The sequence below is a fragment of the Macrotis lagotis genome, chromosome 1 (assembly GCF_037893015.1).
Source record: "Macrotis lagotis isolate mMagLag1 chromosome 1, bilby.v1.9.chrom.fasta, whole genome shotgun sequence".
Classification (NCBI taxonomy): Eukaryota; Metazoa; Chordata; class Mammalia; order Peramelemorphia; family Peramelidae; genus Macrotis; species Macrotis lagotis.
This window is the reverse complement of record NC_133658.1, coordinates 895,318,215-895,327,198: the sequence shown is the minus strand read 5'-3', so window position 1 is coordinate 895,327,198 and position 8,984 is coordinate 895,318,215. Positions and strand designations below refer to the sequence as shown.

General features: G+C 36.1%; 1 pseudogene; it reads right to left on the bottom strand.

The window, feature by feature from the left end:
* Positions 1-5,515: 5,515 nt before the first annotated feature.
* LOC141491458 (large ribosomal subunit protein eL34-like) lies at positions 5,516-5,867 on the bottom strand (annotated as a pseudogene).
* Between the last annotated feature and the right edge of the window lie 3,117 nt (positions 5,868-8,984).

Below are 8,984 nucleotides of genomic sequence, written 5' to 3'. Positions count from 1 at the left end.
AGTTAAGATTACTAATTCTGTATTTCCCTCCATGCTATCTTTTTCCATTTATATTTATCTCTTTCCTTTTCTCTTATTCATCTTCTCCAAAATTTTACTACCTTTGGCTTTTCTTGTAAAAATTTAACTTTCAGTTTATTTTCACTTATACCTTCTCTTCCCTTTTATCAGTCCTTTCTCCCCTTATCTTTCCCTTTCCCAGTCCCCCCCTTCCCTGTAGATTAGGGTTAGATTTTTTTTTTAGGTCTTTGCAAGGCAAATGGGGTTAAGTGGCTTGCCCAAGGTCACACAGCTAGGCAATTATTAAGTGTCTGAATCCAGATTTGAACTCAGGTACTCCTGACTCCAGAGCCAGTGCTCTATCCACTGTGCCACCTAGCTGCCCCTAGATTTTTAAACCTAAGTGGGAACATATTTTTTCCTTCACTGGGCTAAATGTATTGAATAAAATTTACTCATCATTCACATTCTCCCTTCTTTCTCTCTAAAATTATAAATCTTTGTGCCTCTTCCCTTGGTATTATTTATCCCTCTATTATTATTATTATTATTATTATTATTTTGGTGTTTTTTTGCAAGGCAAATGGGGTTAAGTGGCTTTCCCAAGGCCACACAGCTAGGTAATTATTAAGTGTCTGAGGCCACATTAGAACTCAGGTACTCCTGACTCCAGGGCCTGTGCTCTATTTACTGCACCAGCTAGTTGCTCCTCCTCTAATACTATTAATCAGGTATCATCAATCACAGTTGAATTATTTAATTGTTTGATAAGCTCCTCTTTGTTATCAAGATATCAGCACAGATTGTTTACTTGATTATTTGATAAGCAGTTGAGTCAAATTGCATCAAATTATAATTATAATCATTTTTAACCTTACCCCCTTTTTCAAGTATCTTTCAAATACATACAGTCCTCCTCACAAACCAAAGTACCATGCAAAGCCATATCATTTCTTGTCCTATTTGTGCCCCTCCTCCCAGGCCTACTTTCTTTCACACTTTACCTCCCACCTGCCCCTCCCAAGGTACTTAACACCTTGTTAAGTGAAGCACAGGTTAATTCAACATCTGATCTAATTAACTGAGAGACTCTCAAAGATCTCTAAGCACTGGGAGGCTCTGGAGGTCTCACCTGAGAGCTTTACAATTGATTGTAAGTAACAGAGACACTGTCTCGGGTCCTCCCATTTTATGATGCCTTCATTAGACAAGGTGCTTAGCACCTTGTGATTAAATTGAGCCAAGGTATAATGAAACACTTATGCTAAAGTTAACACCCCTGCTTTTTTTTTAGGGCTTTTTGTCTCAAACATAGTGATGTCATCTTGGACCTCTTCAATAGAGAGATGAGACCCAATTATACCCATATCTTTTAGGTTCATTCTCTTCAGTTATATTCAACCCTCTAATTATCCTTAGAGAAATAGAGTTCTAAAGAATTAGAAGTGTTATATCTTCCCTTTTAGAATTGCATACAATTTGTTAGTCAACCAACATTTGTTTAAAATAGTTTTGTATTTTCAGTACCCTTTTCTTTTACCTTTTTAATGCAATTCTTCAGTTGTGTATTTGGCAAATGAATTCTCTGTTCAGTTCTGATCTTTGTGTCAGGAAATTCTGGAAGTCCTCTGTTTCGTTGAAGATTCATCTTTTCCCCTGACTATATATGTTGAATTTTAGAGGGTAGTACATTCTGGATTGTAATCCCAGGTCCTTAGCTCTCTGAAATATGTTATTCCAGTTCTTCTGATCCTTCAGTGTTGAGGCTAATAGGTCCTGTATTAGTCTGATTGTGTTCCCTTTAAATTTGAATTGTATTCTTTTTGATGTTTACAATATTGTCTCTTTTATTTGAGTGTCCTGAAATTTGACTATTACAGCCCTTGGAGTTTTTATCCTGGGGTTATTTTCTGGAGGGGTTCTGTGGATTCTTTCAATGGTTATAGTGTTATCTTGTTGTAGTGGTTTTGGACAGTTTTCCTTTATAATTTCCTGCATGATATTTTCCAAATTCTTTTGTTGGTCCAGCTTTCTGGTAGTCTGATGATTGTCTCTCCTGGATCTGTCTTCCAGGTCATTCATTTTCCCCAAGGAAATAGTTTATATTATCTTCATATTTTTTTAGCCTTTTAATTTTTTTGATGGAATCTTGAAGTCTTGTAGATTTATTGGTTTCTAATTGTTCTTTAGGATTTTATTTTCTTCAATTAACTTCTGTATTTCCTTTTCAGTTGGCTATTTTTACTTTTAATGGAGTTGATTTCTTTGGTCAATTTTTCACAATTTTCCTGCATGACTTTCATTTCATTTTTCGATTTTTCTTCTTCCTCTCTTCTTTGGTTTTTAATTTCTTTTTTTAAGCTCTTTGATGAGGTTTTGAAATTGAGTCTAATTTATAGATTGTCTTGATACTTCCCCTGTGAGAGATTTTTCAGTGCCTTCTTCTCCAGACATGGCATTGTTGTCATCTTTGTCTGTAAAGTAGTTTTCTATAGTGAGCACTTTTTTAGCTTTTTTGTTCATCTTTGCTGTTTTGGTTCTGTTCTTGGGGATATATGGAGTATAGATCTAAGCTTTTATTTTTCTGGGACTGGGGTCTGATCTCTGGTTCATTATTAACCAAGATGTTGCCCATGCAGTCCAGGCCTTGCCTTTGCATATATTTTTTCCACCTTTATGTCCATGTTCTGAATTAACAGAGGATTATTCCCAACCCAGTCCTATCTTTTATCCTGGATTTTTCAGGTGCAGCCTTTGTTTAGGGTTGGGATCCTCCCTGCTGGCTTGCTATCCAGCTGCCAGGACCTCTGTTATTATTAAGCTATTAGGACCTGAATTGCACTGTGGCTAAAAGCCTCCTTCTGACTTTCCTTGCTTTCCTACCTCTTGGATTTTACTTCCTCTTTTCCTCAAAAGAGACAGACTTTCACAGAAGATCCTCCATGATGTCTACAGTTGAAAACTTCTTTGAATCTTCTCTTTTTCTTGGTGGGATCTGTAGTGTGAATGTCAGAGTAAGAGGTATTTGGTCTTTTATTTGTTTTTGTCTATTTTGTCTTTTGTTTATTCATTTGTCTTTAATAGGGAAAGGCTCCAGGAGCATGCTGGCTTCAAGTCGCCATCTTGACTCTCCTCCAAAAGTTCTCCCACTACTTGTTTTCTAGAGTCTTTTATAGTTATTGCAAATGGGGGGATAAGAGAACTGGAACTCTTTGAAAGATGATGCCTCCCAGGCTTGAAAAAAATAGGAATTTAGGAAAGAAATTTTACTTATGTTTATGTTTCTAGTATGAAAATTATGAATTTGTTAATTTGAGTTACTTTGAAACATTTTGGCCAGCGAAATATGTTTTAGAATTAATTAAATTGTTCCTTCTGCACTGAAGATTTATCTTACATTGCTCAAAGCAATGTATACCTCTATCCCTATCCAAGTTTTCATGTTCTTGCTATAAGGTCAATAAAATTTTTAGTAAAAACATCTTGCCCTTCCCTGACAAGGATTCCCTTTGAAAAAAGCAATGGATTCCTGGGCTAACTTGAAAGGATTAAATCTTTGAAGTACTGCACCTCATCTACATGTCCTTAATTACCTCATCTCTGAACTGAGTACTTGGGGTTACTTTGAGTGGTTAATAGCAAATGTAATCCTGATGCAAAATTATTTAAATTGTAGAATTCTGGTAAAATACTTGCACAAAATGAGGGTGTAATTATAATTGCCATCTGCCTTCATCTATTTATATATAAATAAAGGTGAAGATATACAGTAAATCAGTGAGGGCTATTCAAATGAACCATCTATGTAGGATTATTTAACATTGTGGTAAAATTTTGTTATAGTTCCTTTCTTTGAAAAACTTTCATCTGGGGCAGCTAGGTGGTGCACTGGATGGAGCACCGACCCTAGAGTCAGGAGTCCCTGGGTTCAAATCTGGCCTTAGACTCTTAATAATTACCTATCTGTATGGCCTCGGGCAAGCCACTTAGCCCCACTGCCTTACAAAAAAAAGCCAAAAAAACCTTTCATCTATAAGTAATCATTATAGTACCAATCTGATGTTGATGATAACAACTGTGTCCAACTTTGATTAATGAAATAAGGGACAGAGAACACTGTATATTTTCATTGGGTTGCTGTTTTGATGCAGATTTTTGTTTTCACTCATTTGAAGTTGTTAATCCTTCTGTTCTTAGTGAACATGATTCAAAACAACTTGTAATTCCCTTTTGATCCAAACCACTGCAATGAAGAGAGACTTGCATATCTTTTGTTGGAGTTTTACTAAATCTGACTTTTCTTATGACTGTCTTGTGTAAAATTAGTAGCACCTGTTGAAATTTTTAGAAATCACCTAAGTTGTTCTAATTTAAAAAAAAAACATTATAAAAGCAATGGTTTACATTTAACATCTATTTTTAAACATATTTAACAACTAGGCATTCTCTTAAAATTCTTTTTTATAAAGCCTGTTTCAAGAGGCAATTAGGATTATTGAAATTTTCAAATATGAAGTTTATATTTTATTTTTAACCACAGTTCTTACATATAAAAGTAGAATGAGTTGTGAGGTTTTTCTGTAAAAAATATATTATTGTAACCCCTGAAAGATTATAGTTACCATGTATTATATTCTGATCCTTTAGTCAATAAAGTTTAGAGTTAAATTTCTGTCTGATTATTGATATTGAGATCTCATGCAAGCAAAAATTGCCTTCTGAATTTGAAAACCAGGTATCAAGGAAATTTAGATTGAATTTTCCTATATTGTTGTGGCTTGCTTCCTTGGGGCCTACAGTGGCGACCTCCCTCCAGGAGGGGAGCTGAGAATAAGGAGTCAAGCCACTACTGCCTTATGCCTCCAGCTCAATTTTATTATTGCTTAGCTATTACATATATACTGTTAGGTCTTCCGGGGTAGAACAAAGAATAATGAGGTAATTTGGGGAAGATGCAAGCGGTGTGTACGTGCAGCTTCTTGCATTACAGGATAGGGGGGTACGTTAGGAAGGAGATGATAAGGCACAGCTGTGTCTAGTGCCCTTGGTCAGTGGGGTGGAATGTCCAGCTCCCAAGGACTCTGGCTCCCAAGGACTCCAGCTCACCTTAACTCTCAGGGTGGCAAGCCAGCTCCTGAGACTGTCCAGGTGGCAGTTTACTTGGAGATGATTTGTGTCATGGCTGTTAGAATACCCTGTGTACCCATACTATATGACATTTGGAAATGTCTCACCCAGAAAATTTAAAATCTGGCTCAAGGCATTTGGTCATGACCTAAAATTACCTGGAAACTGCTATCTAGAAGAAAAAAATAATAGTTGTCCTTATATTATTGGTCCTTTTTAGTGAATTCCTATAGTTATGCCAGGTGATAATAATAAAATGTAAAAATATATCCAAAGAAGGATGACTTGTGGACTTTAAAAAAATAAATAAATAATTTTTACCCTATCATTTTTCTTAATTTACTTTTTTCACATTTTAATTGTCTTTATTATTCAAAAACCATCTTTTTTATTTACTTTTTTGACTCTGTGCTTGTGCCTTCAACACCTGCACAACAATTTCCTGCTCCTCAATCAGGAAAGCATGCTTTATCCTGTCATGGACACATTTAGCACACATGGAGCCACCATAAGCCCTGCTGACATGCTTTTTTTGTCTTTGATAGCCTCATAAGAACTTTAGGTCTTACTGCCCGAACACCTCAAAGTCCTGGGCACACACCACAGGCTGATTTTGGTGCTTTTCCAACTTTCTTTGTGTAAAGGTAAACAATTCTGTTACCTGGAGTTTGTGACAGTCAAGTTTTGTTGGAAGCTGTATTGTAAGACAACCTACACCGATATGTCAGGTGCTGAACCATTTTTAATTTCTTCTCAGGTTCATTGCCCATTTTTCTTAATTTTCAAGAGGAATACATTTTTTCTCCCTCTTTCTGATTCTTTTAAACTGGTAAAATATTAAAACTCATTTATAAACCACCTACTAGATACACAATGTTCCCAAAAGGATTTTTCTTATGGAAGTTATTTTTCTTAGTGAAACTGATGCAGGGAAATGATAAAGAGAATTATGAATGTAGCAGAAACAGAATTTGTGATCTTAGAAGCTGTTAAATATTGTTAAATTGGTGAAGATTCCCTGCTCTTGAGATCCTTTCATCCCTGGACACTGCTGTTTGTATCATATCCCCATTTTTTCCTTTCATTTAACCTTGCCCTGGATGCTGGAGTGGCAGGAAATGACATGTTAAACTTGGGGGTCAAGCATCTTGGGACAGGTTAGACCAGTATGTAGCTTGCCACTGGAAGACATCTAGTCCAAGGTGTAAGACAACTCCCAAGTGCCACCCTCTGTGCATTCTACCATAGAAGGGTATTTAACAGGAAGCACCACCCCTTTGAGCTCTCTTGCTTCCTCCAGCCTCCCATCTCTCTCAATTTCTCTCTCTCTCTCTCTCTCTCTCTCTCTCTCTCTCTCTCTCTCTCACTTCATTTGGCCTGGCCTCAGGGAATTTACTGCTTTTTTAACTAATTTTGATCCATGTACTTTGTAACAATATTTTGCCATAATAAAATCCTGAGCAGTTTTACCATCCCAGATAGCTAAGAATTCCTCCTGCCTTTTCATTGGCCTTAAATCTTCTGTCTTCAATCTCTAAATCTTTAGCAATAGACAATAGAACATCATCTTCCAAATGGGGGAAATTAATAATGCCAAGTACTTTAAAACGAATCTTTCAAAACTGAACTGCATAAAATTAATTTGGTTTAAAAATTTTTCTATTTGTAAACCAAGGTCTCAAAGAAATTCCAAAATTCTAGGTTTTGATCTAAAATTTGTGTTAAGACATTTCTTTAATCAGAAAGGAAGATACATGCAAGTAACTGAATGTACTTGGAAAAAGTCTAATCATTTACATTCTCCTGGAGATACAAAAGATATCAGATGTATCCAGAAGAAATGGACCAGAAGTTTATATTTACTTTTTCCCTTTTGCATTTCTTGATAGTATATATTATTTAATGAAGGGGGATTGTCTCCTTTTGGTATTTGTAAATTGCCTTTTACTCTGTAAATGCATTGTCCATTCCCCCATGTTTTTATTTTTCTTTGGTTGATCTGTAGTTGATGTAATGACATTATCTTTGACCAAAATGGGGGAAATGTCAAAGTACAAAAATTACTATTAAATTTTTACAATTATTCCTGATCAAAGGTTGATTTTTCTTAGCTATTCTGAGGAATGTAATGTGATTTCCTTGGGCTTTGAAAGGAAGACTTCTCCTACCCTCTTTAATCCAGAAAAGAATCACATCCTTTATAATTTGAAAAAAATATTTGTCCTGCCCTCCTAGTACTCAAACTCAAAAAATAAGATGTGCCCTCCTTTAGGGAAAATAGCATGGTAGAAGGATGGTTCACTTTGATATCAAATAATAGAATGGTCTTCAGGGAAGTGTAAAGTTTTGTCTACTCTTGTATTGTATATTATGTTTCTCTCTCCCTGTGGCTATATAAGTTTTCTGATGTCACTCAGCATAATGAGGTCAATACTAGAATGGCCTACACCCAGAAAATAAACTTCATGTGTAATCCATATATTTTTTCTGTTATGCTATTTTAACATGTTTTAAGGTTCATATAATTTTAGGATACAGAATATACAGGCATAATTTAGGGTACATATATTTAGGAAACTAAGCTACAAACAGAAAATTAGAACCCAATTTTGATATTTGACATCTATTTCTTCATTAGTAGGATGAGATTATACCAAGAATTAATAGCAGAATACTTTTAATAAGAATATAGACTTTAATACAGAAAATGAAATCATTTAAAAATTGCTAAATTAACTACATTTATAACACAAGTTTCTTGGATGGTTGAGAGGAATATGTGGGTGTGTTTGGCTTCCACAAGAATGTGAAGACAGAGTGTTAGTTTACATTAAAGAGATTGGAGTCTATCTGTATTGCTGCCTATGGGCAGGTATGAGAGTGTAAAACAGAATTTAGCCTCAAGAAGATTAAAACTCAAGATTACTGGCAGCTAGGTGGTGCAGTGAATAGAGCACTGGCCCTGGAGCCAGGAAGTCCTGAGTTCAAATCCAGACTCAGACACTTACTGATTACTTACATTGGGCAAGTCACTTAACCCCCCCCAACACTGCCTTGTAAAAAACTAAGAAAAAAAACAAAAACTTGAAATTAGATCATATCTGCCCCATCTAGTTCTGAGTTGATCTAGAGTCAGTCCTTCTCCTTTGTGTATACTCAGAGAGATTGCTGTTCCCTCCCTGTACTCATTAGTATAATGATGAGTGTGGAGAAAATGTATGGGGCTGAATGTATCAATCAGATTGTGACCCAGCCAATCCCTTGGCATGAAAGGGGAGGAACAAGCCTTTCAAACTGCATATAAGACCCAGCTTCATCGCGATTTGGACCCCTTTTTCCTTAAGAGATGGTCCTTTTGTTAAGATATCCAAGGGCCTACCCAGGTAGCAGTTGGGCAAGTCCTGATGAAGACTGGGCCTGCCCTAGAGACACTGAACTAAGTATTTATGAGCCTGCCCTAGAGACACTAAGTATTTATGAGCCTGCCCTAGAGACACTGAACTAAGTATTTATGAGCCATTGATAACAATGATAAATATATACACATACCTACACACATGTGTATATACACATGCATACATATGCACATATGCGTATATATATGCACATACACATACTTATGCATGCATGCATGTATACACAGCCATCTTCTGGAATCATGGGACAGCTATCTCCTCTGGGTATTGGCTGCTTCTCAATGTCAGGTCAAATGTAAGGTCTGAAAACTTTGATATATGGAGTGAAAGCAAAAAGCAACAAATGGAGGGAGTACAAGGAGGTTTATTGAAGGAAGGAATGGCAAGATGGGTCCAGAACAAACCCCAGTATCAGGTAGTTGAGGAATATACCTTTTATAG